A 21,510-nucleotide genomic window follows, 5' to 3' on the forward strand; every position below is an offset into this window, starting at 1 on the left:
AAGGTAACCAGTGATGCTGTCAGTTATGTTTAAATATAATCACAGCCTGTAACAATACTAACTGTTCACATGTTTAATATGTTTCCGCTGTTTGTTGTGTTTTTTTGCTCTTTTTGTAATCCACAGTATAATTGTGGTTAGGGTTAATGTATCATTATCATAATTAGGGTCTTGCAAGTGGTTATGTTTAAGAAAAATGTCGTACTGTCTGTATTGTTTAATTCAAAATAGGGGTTGAAATTATGCCTTAACTTTTAGAAGACAACATATTATTTCACCAGAGACCCAATCGTCCAAACAACGCTACATAGCACGGCTCATGGTAAAAAAGCGCACAGGCTACCTTCAAGTATTATAGATAGCATTCATTGCCATTAATTCGGTTGCTCCAAAGAATTTTTAATAAGGGATGTAGTTCCACTCTCTCAATACTTCCGGCTTCTGAACTGGTTGCAGTTCCACCAGAGTTCCACTGGGCGTGATCGCAGTTAAGGGCAGAATGAATGGAGGTCTATGGAATATCGTTTTCTCAGGTTGTCATTTTGTGTCTATTAATTTGAATGTTGCATTCAAAAAGTGAGTCTAACAAATTGCAGACTGCAAGGAGTTAGATTTTCTTGGTCCTATAAAGCCTTTTAAAATGCCATATTATCGGCCAGAGATACTGCGCTTTACGGCAAGCTCTGAGTCACTTCCTTTGTTCTCTCGAGGCATCGACAACACAGCTGACAGGTTAGGCTCCCCTTGTCCACACACGTGGTAGAAAGAGGTCTGCTAACGATTGAAAGACCGTAGTATTCACTCAGACATTGTGGCTCCGCTTTGGATGCCGTCAAGCGGGATCTCTGGTTGTGATCAGTCCTTCCCTGACCAATCAGCATTCATTAGCAGAGTGCTAGCGTGTTACTGGCAACAATGACTTCACCTGTAAGAAAATGCTAGGACAAAAGTATTCGATCATTAAACTTTCGACCTATGATCCATGTTGAACAAAAACTCAGGCGAAAGAGACAAATTTAGCCGTATACCTCCATGGCGTCCCATTTGTTTTGCACTCGCCTGCCATCCCCCCCAGTGGAACTCTGAAGGAACTGCAACCAAATTAGGTACAATAGGGCTATACAGGGAGTGAACAGGCTTTCTGTAGAAACTCTCACATTGGAATTGAATATAACTCAAAATCAAACAATCAATAAATCAATTTATTTCAAAGGTACAGCTTGAGCTTGAGCGTGATGCCATGTTCATCTGCTACACTCTGCGGTGCCCAGCTACGTCCTGCTGTGCCTTGTAATGCCCACAGTGCCCTGCTATGCCATGAACTACTACAAAGAACTGCTACAAACTACTATTTTTTCTATTTTTGTTATTTCCACTCTTCATTTTAACCCCATCCGGCCCGTTAGAAACTGCCTACCAAGAGCCTGGGTCTGACCGAGGTTTCTTCCTAAAAGGTAGTTTTTCCTCACCACTGTCGCACTGTTGCTTGCTCTGGAGGAGACTACTAGAACTGTTGGGTCCTTGTAAATTCTGGAGTGTGGTCTATCTGTAAAGTGTCTTGAGATAACTCTTGTTATGAATTGATACTATAAATAAAATTGAATTGAATTGAAAAATTGAAAATTAATCAGCACACAGTTAAACTTTGGGGAAAATGGGCTATGACCGGTAACAAACTATCTTAATCTTTGAAATCCAGAGACCCTAAAACACACGGTAAACAGTTATTTTACCTCTCAAGTCTTTGCCTCGGCACCCTAAAAAAGATATCTGACCAATCAAGGGGTAGCTCCCTAAGGCACCCACCTCTTGTAAAGCCCCAGTACATGTGTTGCTTGGCTCCCTTTGACACTCAACAACAACAACAGCAACAACAGTCAGGACGAGCTGGGCTTGCAGTTAGAGGGCTTCACACATACTCATAGATCTGGACTTACATCCAAGTAACTACTATTTCTATGAGTATGTGCCCAGCCCTCTTATGTGCTTCGCTATTGGTTAAAAACCTTAATGCGAAGGCCGTGGGGATGAGATGTACTCCCAGCTGGGCCCAAACCAACACCTTAAACACAGCAAACTGCTAAAAGTATGAAGAATTCGCAGAACAAAGTACTTAAAGTATGAAAGAGTAACGTATTGTGTGTGCTGTAAAATGTTCCCTGTCAGTGTTTAGTGATTATAGCCTATATGACAGTTGTGGATACATGTTAGGCTCCTTCTGTAGATGCTTAAAGTTGTGCTCACTTTAACTTGTTTATATAATGTTTAATCTACAGCAATGCATCATATTCTATAAAATCATCATAAGTTTGTAGAGTCGCTGTCCTATGTGAACCATGTATCTCTAAAAAAAAGCCAAGTAATCTAATTCTAGAAATGGTAAGTGTGCCATCTTGAATCCGGCTAAAAGTTGATAGTGGTGGTACAATGTGTTTACAGGCTTCACAATGAGGCCTCAGAATTAGAATTAAATGTGTCTCTAACTGCATATGGATGGAATTTGGAACAAATGTGATCCGACAGAAAGAAATTGTAATGAGATTAGAATGGAGCTTTAGCTCTCTGGTATTTTGGAAGCAGGTGTTCATTGTTGTGTAGCAGATGACACTGTGAACCTTTCCAACCCTCAGTACGACTGTCTGGATTAGAATGACGTTATAGCTAACTGTAGTCTTTTAATTTGTGGTATTACTTTGTTGCCAGTGGTGTTAGGATTTTTAACAATAGGATATTAGGATATAACCTTAATGAAGAGCATTCTAGGATAATGTAATGATCAATAATTGAAGAATTTATGGAGGGTGGCTGAGTGAAAAGTAGTTGTCCGTGAAAGACAAAACAGCCAAATGATGTTTGTGAAAGGAAATACGGATGGGATAATTCACAGAGACAGACCCTTAATGTCTGAGTCTCTGCAGTTTCCTCTCCTCCCCACTCATTTATGTAGAAGTCAAGCGAGAGCACAAATGACTAAAAGGAAACTGGCATGGAGGGCAGAGAGAGGGAGAGGCAAGTGGGAAGAGACAATGTCTGCTTTAAAATTCTAGTCATTTTTGTTGCCATCCCACAGCAATGTGTCACTGTCAAATGCTTTATCTGTCAACTGCACTCTAGCCCACAGACAGCCCTGGGCTTTGTGGGAGACTTCACGGTGGCTTTTCTCCTCCCTACCCCCCCACCCCACACGTCTGCCTGTGGCAGGTGTGGAGTCATCACAACTCTATTAGCTTCACCACGGCGATAAAAACACATTAACCCGCTACTCTAAGGACGGTACTCATTACCCTGCTTGGGCTCTGAGGAGCTCTACAGACCGGGACGGGACGTCTACTAATGGAGGCTGGCCAATACCCAAAGCCCTCCAACACCTGAGCACCAGACATCACACAGACTGTCCAAAAGGTCAATTTATAATTGTCTCAGGTTTGTATGAAGATAAACATTTAGTTTTTATTCAACCTGAAGGGACAGAAACCATTTAATCTCACAGTAATCAAGCTGTCCAATTCAAATTACACATTCTAAATATCAAATTACTGACTTCAAGCATTCTGGCAACTATACATATTACAGGATCATTACAGTTCATTACAACTTGGGTCTCATTTCTGTAGTTTTCTCCAATATTTCTACATGGTATGTTAAATTGTATTCACTTAAGTAATTTCTCAAATCTAGGAACATGGCAACATCAATACAAAAAGTCCAGAGGAGCTGTAAGAGCCATTTGGAGGCAATCCACAGAACAGCACATTTAAGGTATAGAAAGCCTGCATTAAAATAATAAGGATAACTACAGGATAGCGCTGTCTTAAGAATAAGTAACACGCATCACAGCTTTCCTTTATGTAATATTTTGCACAGTATTACAATGTATGTAGAATGTAGACTTTGGATGAAAATGCAACAGTTTGTCTGATTGCTTGCGTTTCTTGCCCAACTTATTGTTAGCGATGTTGAGACATTCCCTCAGTTCACTTGAGATCACATCCAAACTCATGAAAAAAAGACCCATATTGTGATAAAGGTCAACTATCCTTTAGCAGTTGTCATTTCTCTCAAAATCAAACAGGGCCCCTTGTTTCATCTTTACTAGTCTCATATGTCCAGACCTTCCACCACAGCGCTGTGAGGGAAGGTCTGGCTAGTCCACATTACATTCTGCGATGGGAGAAAAACGTTTAAGGTTTTTTTGGCATTTCTTTAAATTAACCACAATTGTCTTGAGCGGCGCTGGGCGCCGGACACACTCAATGTTTTAGTCAGGAAACTCAGATTGGACAGATAGTCTAGGTAGCTGTCTGGATTTACCCTGCAGAGATCTGAAGAACAGTTAACCATATACTTACAAAATCCTCTTGGGATTAACGTGCCAACACAAAGAAAGTGGAAGGTAACGGAAAGCAGGGTGAAAATGAGGCGAAAATAAGGCAGAATTTCTGGCCTCATCATGTTGGTGTGGACAGCTTTAGATTCCCCTCTAAAAAAAAATGAAATGCACCATGAACCTTTTTTCCTTCTCCAAAATGGAATGTCTGCTCCTTTGTGTATGTTCAGACACGCAGCTCCAGTTGCTGTCAGGTCCACTCAGAGCCCAAAACTGGATGTAGCCAGTCTTAGATAAGTCACAGGTAGTATTTTGGACCTTTGAACGCCTCTCCTATCAAACACTCAGCTGGAGTTAGTGTTAGATCACACTCTACTCTGAGGCATGCAAGGGTGCCTTAGAAAAAGATGAAATCCCCCTTCACTCTTCCCCACCACTGCCATCTTTCAACAAAAGAATAATAGGTAGCCACATCCCACACTGGGCCCACTCTGCAGGCATTTCCATCTGCACCCTGATAAATAGGCCTATTTGTGCTCTTGTGTGATGGGGTGGAGGTCTGACTGGTTCACCGCAGGAGTTTGTCAACCTCCCTTACTGTCCTCACTAATCCTGGTCTTGACAACCGTTGAGAGGACCAATCAGAAGATGCCTGGCAGGTCTTCCAAATCCACCCAGGTCAGGGATAATTAGCCTGTAGATTTCTCTTTCTATCCACTGTCTAAAAGTGTCTGAGAAAGGCCGGTTGTGAGAGACAGATTTGCTGGGTCTCAAGGGACTTATGGCGGTGCAGAATGGTGAGGGTCAGCTTATTGTGTCCAAGGATCCAGGCCTCTCTAGGAGATCAAAAAGTGCTCCCCTCTTCTTTTTTTTCCTTGTCTGCCTGGAGATTTGGCAATGATTAAAAGCTCTGCATCTCTTTTCAACCAGAACCACATTCTATTAAACTTCAGTTTACCACCATCCATGCTCAGTTATGCCTCATTAAGGCGTTGTTTCATCATTTGGAATAGCTGATTTCAAGAACTGCAATTTCTGTTAGCTCAGTTTTGGGTGAACTACGGCAGTCCAGAATCTAAGGCAGACTATCATCTTCCAAACAAACCTTAAGAACAGTGAGAAATCTGCCAAGCAAAATGCAATCTCTTTTGGTTGGCATGGGGATGGATCTGCACGGAAATTAATTCTCGACAAAAGGTTCACATACAAGCTTCCGGAGCTTCCCAACACTTACAGTTCCATGGAAAAGTTGAAATAATTCTAAGTTTGAGCTCAGCGCCCGGCGGCCCAAGCGGTGCTCGACATTAAGGGTGGCGTGCTGCCTAGTAGGGAGGCACCCATAGAACTGTTTTAGGCCACCCTTCTACCTCTAAGACAACAATGGAATGGCGAGCGCAGAGTGATTTTACCATGGATCATGTCTAGGCGTCTTAATCTTGACAGCATTTAAAATGGTTGATATGTTTAAATGCTGTCATATATAGTATATACAGTACAAATTCAAAATATTGGACAAAGTTCTTTTCCCCCTGAAGCTCACACGGGTTGCCAGGCTGAGAACGAGAACACTGAACCCAACATCACACAACGTCAATGTTAGTTCATGCTTGCGGTCATACAAGTTGATGGTCATAGATATACTTTATATATACATATATATATGTTAATATAATGGCAACCATATATCCATTATTGACGGTAGCCAAATCTAAGCCTGTTATCCCAAAAACAAGAGCCCTGAAAAACACTCTTTGCAGTTGGGGTTCAGTGACTGCCGGCCTTTCCAGACCCTGTTAACAATAAAAAAACAAATGTCCCTATACCCTTTCTACCAAAATGATGATAACTTTTTGGATGAATAAAATATGTGTTGTTGGGTGAAGGTATTTGTTTTTAAAGTGAACTCCGCTCTCTAGTTTGAAAGCATTGGATATTATGTTGACACGACGTTGAGCTATCAGCTTTCAAGATTATTTTCCTTTGAATATAGAAGTGCATATTATCAGTGCTTAGGTGGCAATATACCTATTGTTATTGAAAGTGAGATTTATTGCTTGCATGTTTTGTTGCATGATCAAAAAACATTGTCCACTCTGGTAGTTCACAAACCACACCCTGTCTATAAGGATTTGATCATAGAAACCAAATTGAAATGACAAAAAAAATGCCCATCCCTTCTAGTAGCAGTAACACATTTGTGAAGCTTAAAGGCTTACCTGTTCAGGAGGAAATTAGCCAACTTGCTATTTGAGATCTAAACGGTCCCCATCTTTTAAATATACTGTATCTCTCCAATGTTTACCTATGTTTTCCCACGTCTCTAGTTAGTGGTCATGCAACTTTTACCCCGGCTGGGGTGTTGAAATGGGCAATCGACAACAACACACAGACCAAAACTAAAAACAGACGTTCCAGACCGGAATGGAAATTTTGAAAGGAGAACATATTTGCTTTAGCATTACCAGAGATGGATGCATTTCAACTTAGTATGTTTAGTTGTGTTGATGTTCACTCTTTGCTTGCAACGACAGCTGAAAAGCACAGGGAGAAAACAATTTTTAAAAGCAGGGTTGTGACTCTGTGATTGGCCCTTGTAATTTGTGTTTGATTCTGATTGGTTAAGCAGGAAGGTGAAGGCCTCCACCAGCTGTTTCCATTTAGGAAGAGAGCATTCATTGAATGAGGTCTTCCTGAAAGAATTTACGCTGAGCCTTCTACGTTTTCTCAGGACACTTTAGCGATAGAGTCGGTCTAGACAACACTATAATTTACAGAGACCCACAAAAGCAAGTATTTGGTGCAACTTTGGCGAGGACAAAGTTCCTTTAAACAGGCAGAAACCTCAGAGAGAACCAGACTCTTGGTGGGCGTCCATCTGTTTTGACCGATTGGGAGTAAGAGAGAGAGAGAGAGACAGAGTGACATTTGGTAATGTGGTAATTGGTAAGGTGATTCTCCGCAGATTTAAAACAAAACATATAAAAAAAAATAAAGTAAAACTCTGAATGTTGTGAGAATACATTAACTTTCTTCAGAAAATGGTTTTCTAGTTTTACTAGTCATAATTATTTTGACACTACAGCACACTGCTCACTCGTAGCTTTGCTCTCAGTCAATGTGTCTCCAGATGGAGATTCAGGAGCTCTCTGAAGTAAAAAGAGGAAGGTTACTGAAGCCACATCACAACCGGTGATATTGCCCAACTCCAAGCCCCTCATCCCCCACCCAGTCAAGAATCACATTAAGGTTGCAGAGAGCTGTTTTATTGCTTTTAGTTTTTCAATTAGGCTGGATAATTTGTGTCCACCTCCTTTAGATTAGATTTTAAATGAGAAACATGTTGTGCCATTTATTATCACAATTCTTATTTTGTGGACAAAGCTCTTTAACACAAGGCTGGAAAAGAAGAAAAAGAGAAAAGAAAGTGGAAGAAAAAGATGAAAAGAAGAAAAATGTGAAGAACAGCACAGGTGACTGCTGGGTAGTGGACAAGCATTAATGATTAGCTCACGACAGGGACAAGGGTTATGACAGGGTTGTCTTTTTAAAGAGCAGTCTGCTGGATGCCCTCGCCACACTGCCTGATAACATGGCTTGTTCCATGCCGGGGTGGAAATGTGGGGGTAAATCTGTGTGTGTGTGTGTGTGTGTGTGTGTGTGTGTGTGTGTATTTGTGTGTGTGTTTGAGTCTAGTTTTGACCTGAGGTGATACTGTTGAGCTACAGAAGATGTTTGTTTCTTGGTCCAGCAACCCTCCTTCCCACCCAGCTAAGGAGCAAATACTTCAGTGCTACTCAGCTCTATAAGTGGGTCAGGCCTCTGTAGCTCCTGCTGCTGCTGCGGCTGCTGCTGCGGTTTGTCTACAGCACTGCTGTTGCCTCTGGAATTTGTGTACAGCAGGACGTGCCTCTGCAGCAAGATAGTCATGAAATACTGCAGGAAGACACAGCACCATATGGATATGTATGCCTTTTGGGGGGAAAAAACATCATGAGAACGTTGAGCTTAAAATATGGAACAACATTTCAAGAATGTTGAATAAAAGTGGATTGAATTAAACTGATTATGAACGCCCTTTGGGAAAACAGTCAATTGATCCAAGCGTTGTTGAAATAAGACGTCATCTTTCATCATAGCTAACTAGCTACATCCCTTGAAATAATTGTGTCTGAAAAGTGGCCACAGAAGCGCAGTTACGCAGCTGTACAGGTTTTGTAAGTCGGTCTACAGAAATAGCAACTCTTACATTCACATGGTCTATTCTTCAGATGTCATTAACCGCTGGCTAATAACCCACTTTCCTGTGGGACAGACTTAGAACACACTTATTTTTGCTTTACCATTCATTTAGTTAGATCCTAGCAGTAAAGGTAATTCAAGTTGAAATTTAAGAAGATAAATGTATGTGTATGTACTAGTGTGTCTACATGTATATGTGCATGTGGTCATATATCTATATCATGCTGTGTGCATTGAGTTGTGTGATAATGATCACACCGGCTGAATTCTAATCAGATGACTGCTCGCTGCTTGTGCCTCTCATATTAAAATGCTCTTCGTCTGCTTCTTTATACCAACAACATTTTATTACGGTATAGTTACAGTTCCGCCAGATGTCCCTCATTGACGTACGGATGTCCCTCACCTTTCTTTGTGTTGGCATTGTAAACTCTAGTGGATTCAGGAAATTGAATCCACAATCAATTATTTTTTAGTAAACTTTTCATCACACACTCAACAGCCATGGCTCGCCTCCTCTATGTGCACATGTTCCACCAAAACAAGTTCCCTCACAAAACTATTCAGCAGAGGCACCGTGGCTCCGTCAGGAGCTTAGCTCTGCCCTAGACGACTGTGATTGGTTTGAAGAAATGCCAATAAACCAGAGCATGTTTTTCCCCCTTCCAGGAATGCTGTGTGGACTAGCCAGACCTTCCTCTGAAACGCTGTGGAGGAAGGTGAGCTGCTGCGAAGAAGGGAAGCTGGAGCTCGTAAAACAGGCAGTTAGCTCTGAGGTGTTTTTCCTCACCTCGTGCGTTTGTAATGGGAGCATAATACATTCATGGGCACACTTCTTTCTTCTGCTTGATTGCACATTTGACTGCTCAACTGCATTTTAGTAACTCTTTTGTGGCATCTTCAGATATTTTTCATGAATTTAACATTGTTCACAAACCATAAAGGGCTATTAGAAGAGCTAAACCATCCCTTTGAATTATACAATAAATCATTATTATACTCTAATAGTGTATTAATCTATTGCCATTTCCTAACAGAGGAGGCTCTGCATGAGAAGTGGTGCGGTGCAGCAGTCTCAAAAGAAAACTCACCCTCAGGGTTTTTTATTCCAGCACACTGAACTAATTGTAACCTGTTTTCCACACAGAGCTCTGTGAACATTTCCTCCATCGTCTTTTGAAGTTGTTGCAATAAAAATCTGTTAAGCTGAAATATTAAGATAAGCAAATGTTTCTGCAATATGTAACGAAAGCCTTACACTTTAAAGTCCTGGTTAAAACCTGCAGGTATATGCAAACTATTTTATCTTTATTATAGTCCAGTTTTTCAATCTGTTTGAAGTTTTTAATAGTCCAGCTTTTCAGAGCAGATGTTACATATACAGAATGTCCCTTTTGCAATTGCATCATGTCATCGTGTACTATTAGTGATTTCAGGCAACAGAAGGAGGAGGTCTCAAAAGCATTGGTGCAATGGACACCAACAAATTAATTTATGGGTTTACACACAAAGCACTATGGACAGCACTATGTACTTGTTTCTAGTAAGCACTAGCTTCCTGTAAGATGACGTACGACAACGGTAGAGTGGTAAGAATGACCAAAATATCTGCGTAGGGCGGGCCGCAGGACGGGGGGGGGGGGGTCGATGGGGCAAACAACACAAATCTTTCACCCAGGAGACAGGGGCTCATGTCCCGTTCTTGTCCCGTGTGTCCCGGAAACGCGCATTTTGTAACCCCACCCACCATCTTTTCCTAAACCTAACTGTCCCGTTCTTGTGCCACATGTCATTTAAACATCCGTCCCAACCCAAAGCGTCAAAAACAATTCCAACCGTGTTAATTTGACTCCAAAGGAGACTTTTTTTGCGTCAGTGACAAACACCTAAGACACCTGTTGACGCATTGAAAGTGAGAATGTGTTGGTCCAGCCACGCGTCCCTCTCTCCATCGTCCTCGTCACTGATGAGATGTTTTGTAAAGGCTCAGCAGGCTTTTAATATTAAGCATCTATGAGCTCCACAATAACTCTTATATAAACACTCTAAAGATGAATTATTAAAACAAAGTGTAGAAGCAATGACGCTAAGTGAAATGTCCCTCAAATGATATACTCTCATATGCAGGGGAACATTAAATAATTACCAAAGGACAGTATGAGGAACAGCTTGAGGAGATGCAGAGGCAAAAACGTTTCTCCATGAAATTATATTATTGTTGATGGTGCAGAGCAACACGGTGTGAACATGCGGCAGCACGAATCTGCAGAGTACTGACTTCTAATCGATCTGCCACTAATGCGTGTCAGAGTGTGTGCGGTTATTCTGTGGCAGCCTGGTGTCATTTGCACGTGACTTAATGAAGGTAAACACAGTAGACGGCTGAGCATAAAGGCACTATGCTCTGACACAGCACTTCTCCAATCAGAGGCTGCAGATTTATCAATGTATCCGTCCCGCTGCCTTCAGATGGCTGCAGGGATTTAATAAGCTGAAGGAGAAGCTTTTCCGACAGTATAAAGCAGCTGTGAACAACAGATACTGGAAGAAGCACTCAAATGAATTTGAAGATAAATGCAGTGTTTAATCAAATAATCCATTTACATTTTTAGCATTATTCCCTTATTGCTGCACATTTGGTGCAAGATTTTAGTTTGTTCTTATGGATTAAATCACAAAAGCGTTGCTCCAGAAACAGGCGTAGTTCAGAAGACCTTTTTTTCAGCACTTTCTTCAGACCCACATCCCTTCAAAATCAACACAATCTCACTCCTGTTGCGTCAAAAAGCCACGCTTGGTCAGGTTTGTTACTGACACAAAAAGTCTCCTTTAGCGTTATTTTCTGACACTCTGGGTTGGGACTTTTGGCGTCACTGGAACGTACGTTTAATTGAAATGCGACACAAGAACGAGACAGTTAGGTTTAGGAAAAGATGGAGGGTGGGGTTACAACATGTACGTTTCAGGGACACGCAGGACAAGAACAGGACATGAACCCCGGTCTCCAGGGTTAAAGTCCAGTCCCCCCCCAACCTACCTCCTTATGCAGATTTTTGGACTATCATACTACTCTCTACCATCACTTAATGACGCTGCTCTGTCCAGTGCGTTCCATACAGACACTGAAGGGGGATTTCTGAAGCCAAATTACACGCTGCCCCAACTGTTTGCTCCATGCTGGGCTTCAAGCCATCTGCATCTAGAGGGTTGACAACTAGCATTCACATCCATTTAAACGAGTGTCCAAATGACACTTCTTATTGTCATTGCAGATATGACGGTAAGATATGTAGGACTGGGGTTGGTGAGGGCTGAGTGTGTACTGAGGGTGCACATTTGGATTCCAACATGTTCATGGCCTTAAAGCAGGCAGCTGATCTCCCCCACACTGGTTTTTCTTATGCCTCATGGGGGGAAGAAGCTAAGAGATATGTGTTCAAACTGACCGCTAAGACACTGCCAATAAACCACCAACTACTGGCCACGCCAGTAGCTTAAGAGACATTAGGCCAATTGAAGCTGAGAGACGGTTTAACGGCCCCTTCTCCTCCCATCAAGAGCTCAAGCAATTTAATCCATTTTTTGCAGCTATTGTAATTCAGCCTCCACTCAAACACCCCAAGATACTTGTAATTACCCACAATAATTGAGTTTGTGTCGATGTGAAACACAGCTTGGGTTGGACGGGACTGGGAGGAGAGTGCATTTGTTGTGCTCGTTTGGCAGAATGACAGTAATCTAAAGCTGCAAAGACAACAAGCGCAGCACCTATTTAAATGTTTGGTGAAATGAAATGAAATGTGACACAATGAGAGGAAAGGGGAGTGAACCCCACAGCCTCATCCGTGATGGTTGTAATTGATTTGTGTGTGACAGAAACACAATTAATACACAACGTAGTTTATGACAGCTGCGTCGTAGTGCTACGTTTCCATCAGTCAGGGGTGCTCATTGTTTCACCTGTCTGCTTCTAATTGGAAAAGTTTACCATTGAACATTCTCAGATTGCAGGCTGTGTACCCCAAGTGTTATTTGCATGTGCTGGAGTAATATTTGTCAGCCAGAAAGAGCTTATAGGAGAATTGCTGTATAATGCATCAATTTTAATTTCCTAAAGCAACAGAAGCTTGGAGATTAGGTAGTATCTGATCAAACGATTGCTAGTTTGGTTCCCCAGGATCACAATCTGGGAAGTTCCAGAGTTCTCCTTCATAACAATACAATAAGCCTCCAACTGCTCCGGTGAAAACTGCAAACTATAAAACAATGGCTATATCACTGTGTGTTACAAAGTGAGTGTGAGGGAAAGAAGCAGAACTTTGTGCTCAGCAGACCTGACAGGTGTAAATACAAGTTAAAATCACAGCACCATTGGACCGCTGTATCATGTTTACACCTACCTTTTCTGAATTGTCTGGGCTCCGCTCTGCTTTAACCCCAACATCTCTTGGACCATTGCCTAGACAGCGAGCATAGACAGTGGCCGTGCATGGGGAGCGCAGTGCAGCTGAGTCTGAGGGGAGCGCAGGTCAAAGCTTTGGCTGACCACCGCACCAGTCCTGGTGTCCTCTAGAGTCGTCCAGGTGCGTAAATGAGCGGCAGAGCAAGACTGCCAACATCCATGCCAAAACACACACGTAACCAAGGCAATGTCCTTCCACCATGTGAGGTCAGTGTATTTATTTTCAGGCTTTGTCACGGCCAGTTTCACTTGCCATGTGACGGTGTGATGTTGCATTGCAAACGACGTCCTCTGCAGCATCAGTTTGGCCTCGGCCAGCTAGAGGGCAGAGCCTCCAACAGGGCTGCTCAGACTCCTGACCTGACTGGACCTCTGCAGGCTTCAGGGAGACCAGGGGCAAATCATGAGGGGAAACTTGGAAGTCATTTTTCCTCTAACAATGGATTTCATTGTCTGGCTCCAGCTCATTGTGAGCTTTTGTGCCAATGCGTGCACACACACACAGGACAGACACACACGCACACACACACACACAGACACACACACACAAATCCACTGTCTATCCACTGTCACTAATAAAGGGAAAAGCCCCAAAAAAATGTCCTTAAAAAAAGTTATTTTCATAAACAACATCACCCTTTCTTCTCTACAGTACTTTATTCTACTTACTATACAAACGTAATTGTGTATTATTTTATTAGAAAATAAATAATTAAAATGAATGAACATTTTAAGTTTAATTTTAGAAAATAAATTTTCCATGAAAATGTTTGAGAGTAATCTTTGAGCATCTTCTGATTCTGAATTTATAATTTGGTTGAACTTAAGTAAAAAAAAACTAAAAAAAACTATGAGACAGTTAAAGTGAAATAAGACACAGCATGAGCAGAAAAAACAATATTAAAATAATTCAATTAAATGGCATTTATAGACATTGAAAGCTGGTTCCACTAGAGCAGGGCCTAGCTGAAGGCTCTGGCTCCCATTCTACTTTTAGACACTCTAGGAACCAAAATCAACTCTGAATTCTGGGGGTGTAGTGCTCTAGGGGGACAGCAAGGTACTCTGAGCTCTATACAGTTACATTTGATGGTGCCAGACCATTAAGAGCTTTACAGGTCAGGAGAAGGATTTTAAATTCAATCCTGGATTTTGCAGAAAGACAGTGCAGAGAAACTAATACAGGAGAAATATGATCTCTTTTCTTAGTTCTTGTCAGAACATACGCTGCAGCACTCTGGATCAGCTGAAGAGTCTTAGGGACTTGTTTGAACTACCTGATAATAAGGACCAGCCTAAAAGTAACACATGTATGGACTAGTTTTTCTGCAACATTTTGAGACATAATGGGCCTAATTTCTGCCATGTTATGCAGGTAAAAAAAACTGTTTGGGCGTTAAAGGATATATCCTGATCAAAGTACCCAAAGTAGCTATATTTTTAGATAATGGACTTCAGAGGTGTTTGGGGGTAAAATAACTTCTGAGTTTAAAATTAGGAATTTGTAAATCATTCAGGATTTTCTTTTTTTCCTCAATGAATGCTTGAAGTTTAGCTAACTGACTGGTTTCATGTGACTTGATCAATTGATATATTTGGGAATCATCAACATAACACTGAAAGTTAATGAAGTGTTTCAGAATAATATTGCCTAAAGGAAGCATATCTAAGGTGAATAGAATTGGTCCATACATAGAGCCTTGTGGAACACCATGACTAACTTTAGGGTGCATGGATGGTCTAGTCTCAGTCATAGGATGTGATAGTCAACAGTATTGAACGCATCACTAAGATCTAACAAGACAAGTACAGAGACAATCCTTTGTCTTAGAGAAGTGATCAACACACAGCTAAAGACACAAACACAAATAAAGACAAAGTAAAAGACAAAGAAGTTGAAGCAACATGTACAGGCATTTCTTTTTATTTTCATGTATTTAACTAGCTCATTATCTAATACTTTGTTAGAGAAATAAATTAGTTTCTGTTTTAAAGGGATGTGTGATTGTTTTTAAAATCATTCCTATTTATTTAACCCATGTGCAGTATTAATTAATATGAATGGGTTGCCATAGATTTCCTATATTTTCATGTGTATCACCCCCAACACACTTCCTCAATTGCCAAACCTTTGAGATCCCTCTTCGTGATCCTTGTGGGCCCAAAAGTCTTTGGGCTTGTCATATTTAGTCCATATCCCGCGGGGCCTGATATTTGTGCTATATGCTTCCTCTGTGTAAGGTATTAATCCTCATTAGGGTGTAGTGAGGCTCTCATTGACTGCTCCGAGGTCTTTGAACCTGGGGGAAGCCTTCTGTGTGCCTTCAGAGGTGTGAAACACGGCCCAGTTCTGTCCAGGGAGAGCCGCCATGCTGATTCTACTGAGAATGCGTGATCTCTTTTCTGTTCAAAAGGGGATTTTCGCCAAGTATTCCTTTATCAATGTTGCATGTTGGATAATTTAGACAGCATATATATACTAAATAACAAATATCATGGTTTCCTCCTGGCTGCATCCCAATGCCTCCCCAATCTGCTTTCCCAATCTGCCTCCAAGAACCCTCTAACCTTTGTGGATCTTTGTATCTTAACGTGATGAATGGTACAGATAACGGCGCACATTGTGTCTGACGAAATTCATGGAAATGGAAAGTGACAAAATAACTTGTGTGAAGAATAAAAACAGAACGCTTGAGAGAAAAGCTTCAACCCATACTATTATCTCACCTCAGCACAGCATCACTGCATCATCATTGCAGATATTATTTGTAATGTTGTTTTATGAAAAATGTACTTAAATGTTTGGCCACAGCCCCCCTCAAATCTGACAACATACAGGTGGAGGAGCAGCTACATTGAAACATATAGCATATGCATAAGCAAATTGATGTTATTTTGGGGGAAAATAGGCTGTAGACTGTCCGAACAACGTCTGTTTCTGGACCAATGTCATTTTACTGCTACTATGTGAGTGCATAAATCAATAATAGCAATTATTTGACCAATGAAGGAATACTGCTTCAAAATAACTACACACTTTGACACACATGCGATGTGACTGGCTGGTAAAGTGATTACTCTGTTGTTTTTGAGGAAGAGGTATTATAGCGGCTTGTCAACACCGTGTGTTATTGCCTCTTTCCAACTTTCTTTTACAGCAAAAGTAACATTGTATGTGTTATGATGATGCATCATGCATCATGATGGTGCAAACAATGGGTCACATTTCACGATTTCCCCATTATTTATTTCTATCATCATTGTACAAATAAATAACAAAACACCATCTGCCTCTGGCTGCAGCCCTGTGCACCATCCAGACAACAATATGATAATATATGATATCCTGGAGAAGCTGTTCCTTCATTTGTTGAGCTCTTGTCGTCTGCATCACTGTGATCAGGGCACTGAGACAGTTCACTGCCCTAAGACGTGTGTCCAATCACAACAGAAGATATCACAGGACACTTTATGAATAGAGTTGGTCTACACAACACTATAATTTACAAATACAAAACAGTTTACCAAGAGCTAGCATTTGCTGTGACAGTGGCGAGGAAAAACTCTTTTTACAGGTAACTGTCACAGTAAGGGATGTAACTGGTTGAGAGTTTATTTAATAATCACCACACCCTAAGATTTGTATGCCACTTCATCCAGCCTGAACAAACCACAACGCACACTGAGTACAGTTTGTACCTCGTTAAAATAGTGCCCTGACACGTTTTTTATGTGAACATGTTGCTACTTTAGGCTGAGCTCAGAAGCATCTTGTCCTGTACAATAGTGGTCTGTGAAGCAAATGTAGAATCATTTAGAATCCTTAATTAGCAGTAGCCTGCCTTTTAATTCGTCTGGGTGTTAATGTTAACATTTGGCGTTTGGGAAACAAACAAAGAAATATTTTTTGGTGCGATAATAAGCCCATACTCATCACTGTAGACACCAAGTGAATATGGAGATTTCGATAAATGAAAGGTGACACCAGTCTATAATGAGTTAGAGGTGATGAGTAATGAATAACTGCCTCAGTGTCCAATTTCCCAAACAAGGTTATATGGGTGCATTATGTAACAAGTGATGGCTGGGCTTTATTTCAAGCTAGCTCATGACTGATATGCATGGCTTACTTTTGTAATTGTCTAGGTGCATTGGACCCGAAGACGGACATAGCAATCTTTTCAGCCTAGTAATGTAGTATGTGCTAAAATGGCTTCAGAAGTGAATTATCACTTTGCTCCTTGGCACAGGGATTCAGCCGCCTCTAGAGATCAACATCGCAGTCACCTCACCTCTGATGCATCACAGATACACTAAATGGTGCAGACTAATCATACAATTCCAGTATGTAGGGTAGCAAGTATTATGGTGCCCTGCTGAGCAGACTGACCGTCCTGGAAGTGGAAGGTCACTCAGAGCCCTCTGGGAAATGGGCGCGGGTACATGTGTCTCAGAGGGACCTGTGAACGAACCCAGTCCTAATTATATGATCCTGTGATGGCATTGAAAGCCCTCTAAAGTCCGGAAGGGGTGCCATTACTAATACAGCAGTTCTTTTGTTTCACATAACTTTACAGCTGTCAAAGTCTCCTGGCTGCATTCCAGTGCCTTGCAAATCACTCTCCAAAAACTCTTTTGCGTGTTTCGCATGTCTTTGTAGTCTTGACACATTGAATTGCACAAATGGGATAATGGCACACACTCTTTTTGAAAGCTGTCATGTTGTTGCTAGTCTATATGCACGACCTACAGTCTTTATCCACTTCCATGATAGCTCCTTAGCCAATGGAAATTTAACCGGATAACCTTCTTTTTGGCAGATCCGTCCCCTTTCTCTGTCTCTATGTTGGCGTTCTAACACTTACACGATACACTTTTCTGGACAGGATAAAGATCCAAAGATCACCTTGTTTTCTGTGTGAAACAGTTCATGATGACAAAAAAATCCATACCAAAACCAACTTTATCACTGTATTGCCATATGACCTGCAAAAATAATTGCTCACAATCTGGAAGGGAAGTAATTTCCGGTTAAATCTTTGTATTGCGATATAAATAGGAGTTTGCCTAATACAGTCTATATTAGATGGCTATAATAGATATGTATGTATCAAATGACAATGTGGAAAAAATGTGACAATTTGAAAGGGGGTTTCTCTTGATGGGCCGACTGATAATGATCAGCTCAATCTGCAGGTCCCTTTGGCTTTACAGAGTGGGTTACAACTGATTGTTTAGCTGCCCAGGTAATTTTACTGTTCTAGTTCCCTGTTAAGGCCCTGACACAACAATGAGATTGTTGGCCTTACTTTCCACTGGTCAGTACAAAGAGCACCTTCAGCAACAGACTCAGATGCCCACGATGCACCACAGAAGGCCACAGGAGGTATAGTCCTGTCTTCCCTCTGAGTGCTTAGAGTGTCAAACTGGACCCACATCCCATCTCAATATTCTTGGACAATTATGTTGCTCGGTGCAAAAATGTATTAGTCACATATGCAAGATCTGTTATTTATTCACTGCTGCTACTTATAGTCACTCTGTACTTATTTATGTCTGAAATGTATTTATGTTGACCCTGTACTTTCTTTATGGTCACAATGCACTACTATAAAATTAGTACAATCCAATTTTTAGAACATATTTATTTCTTACTGTAGCCTTTTACCTTGAATTTTACTGTGAGCAGCTGCAACTGAACAATTTTCCTGAGGGGATCAATAGAACATTGTGATTCTGATTCTGATTTGCGGTGTGTACCACAGCGTGGCCACGATACAGCTTTTGTCTGCCTTTTTCGGGTCATCGGTGAGGAATCCAGTTGATTTAAAAACGGTAGTGAGAAAGAGCACACACAGATGCTCTTTTCAAGTCAATTAAAAGGTTTCCTATATTATCACAAACTATCTTTACTACTTTGAAACTCACCAAATCAAACACATTTTTGAAATACAAAACATATCAATATATTTACTATTTTGTACTCTCTGTGAATAGGATGAATAATTAGTTCCTGTCCCTTTTCTCAAACATTTGCATATTCTGAGGGAATATGCTTCATGCTGGGGGTCGTTTGTGAACATGTCGAGCAGGGCATGTCTTATGATCAGTAATCCTTTTATTGGTTTTTGAACTTTTAATAGCTGCTTATTGGTTCCATGGATTAGTATTGAACAGAAGCTAATAGGATTTGGCACGATGCTTCCAGTTTTAGCTCATTTGAATGTCAGGAATGGTTTGTGGGATGGGACCATTACGCATTCATTGAGTAAAACTTTTATTCACGGGTCACTCCTGGTGTACTGCAAGTGTTTTGTACTCTGAAATCTTTCTTCAGTTAAGTAAGAGTTAACATTTTTGGAATGAAAGGGATGTGCCCCTCTTATCACTGATTGTGCCAACCTTGTGTTTGGATGACTCTTTAAACAAGGTAAATAGAAAAGAAAACCACATAACTGATAGATATCACTATGAAACTTTTCCAGTTGAGTAATGACATTCAGACAATTATGTTTTGGATTACAAGTTTTCTAAAACGTTTTTAGGCATAGCAAGTTGCATAAATTAGACTACGAACGATATGTTCAAATAAATCCCTCTGTAAAAACCTTCAGAATATAAGTAGGAATGAAACTGGAACGTTTGAGGTTTATAAGTGCAATTTAAGTGGAGTTTTCTACCTCAGAGTCTCAGAAAAAACCCTTTTGAAAAAAGATATGGATCATAACATTTTGCAAGACATTACCGGTGAATAGGGTAAAAGTTTTTAACTAACAGATATTAACATAAAACTTCCATAGTTTACCTGTATTTTTGTATTACAAGTTTTCTAAATTTGCAATGTTTAATTATGTAAACAAAGCATTGTCTAATAGTACCCTTTAAAATAAACATCTAAATGTGTATTTTGAATGTTTCTTACCCAATAGTTTGAAAAAATACATGCTATGGATGCTAAATAGTTTAAAAAAAACTCATAATTAAAAAATGATGACTCTGCCTGTAGTGTCTCTCCTTGAGAGAAGAGGCATTTGGGTGTTGAAAATATAAAATGATGTTATGTCGACAACTCTATGCGGTTCATTTTGGAAATCCTAATAACTTCTTAAACTGTAAGCTTGAAATGTTGTTGTCACAGACCTTACCAGGCATGAGAAGAGTACCCCACCTGTGTATTAGCATTAAACTTCTGGGCTATTGTCAGACTCATAATGTAGAGTTTCAAAAGAAAAGGGTATTGGGGTATATGAGGGTAAAAAAGGGTTTATAAGGGTAAAAGAAAACGTGCGTATCCCTCACACTTCTTCCTTGTTAAAACCTGGTGCCTTCATTACCCACAATGCAACACAACCTCTGCCCATTTGGAGCTTGCGGTGTCTATGTATAGTGTTTCTGTATGTACAGTGAAATGTCATTATGTATGCCAATATGTTGATTGTGTTTTTTTCATTTTCAGCAATTTCTTCCTAAATGAGACATATCTGTTGTCTGTGATGAAGACGTGTTCTTCATTTGTGTGGGTTGTCTTAAATTGAGTGGGTTGAGCTCTTTGCAAACGAATGGAAAAGACAAATAATCAGATAAAGAAATCTGTTTTTGATCTGATGTTACCTTGATATATATATATATATATATATATATATATATATATATATATATATATATAAAGAATGAACATGAAGAACAAATAACAGCAAACAATCAAAAACAATAAAACTAAGAAATAGAATTAATCTGAAGCTCTGAGAAACCCTCTCTAAATGTGTTATATTTGTGTTTTTGTTGGTATAAATACTTTGAGGGCATGATTTCTCTGGGCTCTTTGGATTTCCTTCCTGATATTTCACACACTGACAATTATAGAGCCCTGGTCTAATTAGGCTGTCAGAAAGCTTGTATATAAATGAAGCCGCATCTGTAGTTTGCCGAATGACAGGCTGTAGTGCGATTTTCCACTGGTTTGACACGGTGTGCAGCGCAGACCTCCTGAGAGTGTGTGTGTGTGTGTGTGTGTGTGTGTGTGTGTGTGTGTGTGTGTGTATGTGTGTGTGTTAATTAGATGTTCAGATGCGCCCATTCCTTACATATTGCCACCCCTTTCCATTCTCACACACACACACTGAGCTCTTGCTAAATGGGGTCAAAGACAAGAAGTATTAAAAGATATGTCTTTAATTTTACCCTTGCATCATTTTACTATAGTTGTACCTCAAAAGTCAGTTCTCTTAATTCAGGAAGCAGTAACGTCCTGCAAATGTTTCCTGTTTTGCTCTTATGGTTTGGTGTTGAGTAGGATAATCCTTTGTTTGGAACCGTATTCTTCATAAAATATGACCATACAACAACTGCAAAACTCCAATTATACATTTATATAAATATAAATCATGACCCCAGTGATTAGACGTTTGTCTGCATTACAGTTACTGAATTAAATAATCTCATAGACATGTTGTTTCTATCCCGTTTAAATCCAATCCTTTTG

General features: G+C 40.4%; 1 long non-coding RNA gene across 1 annotated transcript; it reads right to left on the reverse strand.

Annotated features, from left to right (window-relative positions):
- Window positions 1-650: 650 nt before the first annotated feature.
- On the reverse strand, window positions 651-20,377 carry LOC117961379. Its single transcript, XR_004660394.1, has 3 exons — window positions 20,367-20,377; window positions 18,568-18,573; window positions 651-743 (listed from the first exon to the last, which is right to left on the reverse strand). It is a non-coding gene; the product is annotated as an uncharacterized LOC117961379 (long non-coding RNA).
- Between the last annotated feature and the right edge of the window lie 1,133 nt (window positions 20,378-21,510).

Source organism: Etheostoma cragini, chromosome 18 (assembly GCF_013103735.1).
Source record: "Etheostoma cragini isolate CJK2018 chromosome 18, CSU_Ecrag_1.0, whole genome shotgun sequence".
Taxonomy (NCBI): Eukaryota; Metazoa; Chordata; class Actinopteri; order Perciformes; family Percidae; genus Etheostoma; species Etheostoma cragini.